Raw genomic sequence first — 3,399 nt, 5'->3', positions numbered from 1 at the left:
TTGCATTGAACTTTCAGCTTCGTAACTTTGCAGATATTGTTTATGCTCAAACGGCAACATTACACACTAACTAACGTTAAAAAGGTGAAATCGCAATGAACCATCCCTTTAAGAAAAATCATTAAATTTCGGGCACAATATATTAAATACAGTTGGTTGTAGCCTGTATTTTTATTTATTTCAGTTGTGTTTTCTGTGTACTTTTATTTTTGGACTGATAATAAAGTCAACTAATTGTATGCGCGAGAGTTAGCGGTAATATCAATGCGTTCCTATTGGTCAGCGTTACCTGACAGTTAGCCTGCCCCGGACCAGGGGGCTGTTTCATAAAACAAGTTTACCTGACAAGCCAGGCTTATTGACAATATTGTGACAATAAGTCAGACTAACTGAAATAATCCTGTCTTATTTGGTAAACTTGTTTTATGAAACAGGCCCCAGGTTAGTTTCTCAGCGTAAGTTGCCACAGTGACTGAGCTTGAGCTGTTTCATAAAACAAGTTTACCAAATAAGACAGGTTTATTTCAGTTAGTCTGACTTATTGTCACATGATTTGGTTTCAGAAAGCAAATTTAACATAGCTCAAGCTCAGTCACTGTGGCAACTTATGCTGAGAAACTAACCTGGGGCCTGTGGTAAATTTGCTTTCTGAAACCAAATCATGTGACAATAAGTCAGACTAACTGAAATAAGCCTGGCTTATTTGGTAAACTTGTTTTATGAAACAGGCCCCTGTATTGCAAACTGTATTGCTGCATAGGCATAACAACACAATGGCATTGCCATAGAAACCAATGCACATTCCCTAAAACGAAAGAGCGCTTATGGACACACAAAGCGGATATGCACAGTGTGCACAGTCAGTCATTCCATCCGGATAAGCGCAAATCAGATTTGGGCTGACAGTCTGAACGAATCTCTGGTGCGTCTCAATCAGCTCCCTATGTTCAGTAGTCTGCACACTTATGGTTTACATTAGGCATTTATAGAATGCATTTGCCACTTTAAATAAAAACATTTGCAGTTGGTTTGTTAAAGTTGTCATTACATGTGTTTGTTGTTGGTTTGAGCAGCAGATGTCGCCAGTGTGCGGTGAACCGAGCGGTTTGAATCACTGAATCATTTGCGGTGCATTTGATTCAATTCACTCGAAGTTTGAAAAGCTCAGTTTCTGCATCTCTACTCACCAGTGACTGAACTCGTGTTTACTTTAAACTGATTCACGATAAAAGGAGCGAAATGAGGCGCGTCTTTTCTGTGACTCGTGTGTGTGGATGCGCTTTACTCACATAAGTAACGCTAAAAGATGTTAGATAAAGCCCGTACGGGCTGCATTGATTTAAACACTTTAAATGCTTAAAAGCACAAACCGTTCTTCAGCTGAATCACAACAGCGCGCCGCAGCCTTGTGACGTCACAGCGCCACACCAAAATAAAAGTCCTTAAGATACAGCAGTGCATGGAAATGTTCCTAGAATAAAATATACACAAATAATAGCTGACATTTTTTTATCATTCAATGTGTCATGGTACACTAGCAGCAATCCTGTGTTGACAAAATAAAAAGCATTTATGAAAATAATAGGCAGTTTCTGTCTCACTTTTCAATTGTTTAATAATTGTTCCAATAACCGGTGTTTTGAGATAAATAAAAAAGTACAACAGTATTGAAGTAACCTATATAACATATTTCACATTACAAGAATGTAAGTAAACTTGTAAATCATGAAGTGTAAAAAATAAAAGAAGAAAAAAAAACATTTTTACAACACTAACAGCAATCAGTACTGTTATTTCAATGTATGTAAAAGTAAATGTTTTTGTAAATTTAAACTACTTACATCTTATACATGCATGCACAGACCTGCTGCTGCTGCAGCAAAAAAACAACTCTGCTGTTAAGACAGTAATCTTGTTGTTGTATGTAATATTATATCCCTAATTACAAATAATCATGATCCAATGGATCATGACGTCGAACAGACGTTGCATTTTGGTTGAGAATGAAAATCGGGTTGAGGTCAGCAGTGGTGTAGTGGTTCCTGGAGAAGTGGGTATACTCTTAATTTATGCCTTTTTTTTTTTAAAACAGCCCAGCAAAGGATGAACACTCTGTGGTATAAACAGAGACATGTAAAACTAGTCTTGCATATTTAGTTCACTCCAAAATGGGCCAGAAGTATTTGCGCTCTGTCACTTAACTTCTGCTGCTTGAGCTTGAGTAAGGATCATTATATAAAAAAAATCGTATTATCCACAGAGTAGGTGCAGATTTTTCATAATTCAAAAATAAATAAATATATGTCCCATTATGTGACACATCCTCAAGGTGTAATTCTGTGGTTAGTTTCCATACTTTCCCTTTGGACAAGGAAACACGTAAAAAAATGGATTCACTATATTCGACGTGAGGAACTGCACTGATGCCAAGCTGAGAGTAATGTGGAGTCTGGTACAGTAGTGCAACAATACAGTTGCACAGTGCTGTGCCAGCTACACTGGGACAGTATTAGAGGTTTGGAGTCCTTTAATGTAATCTATGAAGATAATTAAACAATGACATAATAAATGGATGGCCCCAAATGAAATTATATATATATATATATACCCTCGTTGGGGGAAAAAACTACCAGCCTAGCTTACGGTGTCCTCTTCTAAAAGTCACCTTTGACAATTCCACCTCTGAAACAAGAGGCTATCCTGCCTTAAGGCGGTCGCACACCGGACGACATGTGCAGCCCTGCACCGTGCCACGTCTTTAAAATTCCCACACATTGTTTTCCATGACTGTATGCGCACCGGCGACTGTCCACGGATCCCGACTCCGGGCGCTGTTCATAATCCTGCCGCGCCACAGAACGCCTCAGCGCCACTCACATCATTCTCCATTAAATTACATTATATTTGTCCCAAATGATTGTTAATGTTCATAATGACTTCATCCTAGGTTGGAAGATTGTGTATTGTGCATTTTTTTGCAAAACGTTCTGTGGCTCTAAGACACTCCGTCCCATCACACAAAACCAACAAATGTAACGTAGACTAACCATGTTCCATACACTTTTCGCTAGGGATGGGCGATACCACTTATTTTGTTTTCGATACGATACCGATACTTTTAAAGGCCAGTATCGTCGATATCGATACTGATACTTCTGAACTAAACTTTTAAATTATGAAGTTTATTAAATTATTAAATTACTAAGAGTAAAATGGGTAATGATAACCACTTAACTTTGTTTAAAACACATTTTAACATCCAATACGCCTTAATTGTAATTTATTAGGTTATATTTTTGTTTACACATGGTTCAAATGTGTTTTTTATTTACGCATGATTCAAATCTACAAATACTACAGTTGAACTATGGTCACTTTAGTAAAACCATGGTTCATTTT

At 37.5% G+C, this 3,399-nt stretch overlaps 2 protein-coding genes across 8 annotated transcripts in view; one reads left to right on the top strand and one right to left on the bottom strand.

Moving 5' to 3' along the window:
* The window catches only part of LOC107680187 (gastrula zinc finger protein XlCGF57.1-like), a 964,523-nt gene that overhangs the window by 793,739 nt on the left and 167,385 nt on the right, over positions 1-3,399 (top strand). The gene's annotated exons all lie outside the window — the stretch shown is intronic.
* The window catches only part of LOC107680200 (gastrula zinc finger protein XlCGF8.2DB-like), a 21,071-nt gene that overhangs the window by 7,207 nt on the left and 10,465 nt on the right, over positions 1-3,399 (bottom strand). The window contains exon 1 of one of the 7 annotated variants that reach the window (XM_016475999.1): positions 1,371-1,444. The exons of 4 other annotated variants lie outside the window; for them this stretch is intronic. The gene's annotated coding sequence lies outside the window, so the exon portion shown is untranslated. Of the gene's footprint in view, positions 1-1,289; positions 1,320-1,370; positions 1,445-3,399 lie in introns of those variants that run through there. 2 more of the 7 variants (XM_016476000.1, XM_016476001.1) reach the window with 2 other exon arrangements.

This window comes from Sinocyclocheilus anshuiensis, unplaced genomic scaffold (genome assembly GCF_001515605.1).
Source record: "Sinocyclocheilus anshuiensis isolate Anshui unplaced genomic scaffold, SAMN03320099.WGS_v1.1 scaffold492, whole genome shotgun sequence".
NCBI classification, from domain to species: domain Eukaryota; kingdom Metazoa; phylum Chordata; class Actinopteri; order Cypriniformes; family Cyprinidae; genus Sinocyclocheilus; species Sinocyclocheilus anshuiensis.
The sequence above is the reverse complement of the archived record's forward strand: the minus strand, read 5'-3'. Positions and strand labels throughout refer to the sequence as shown.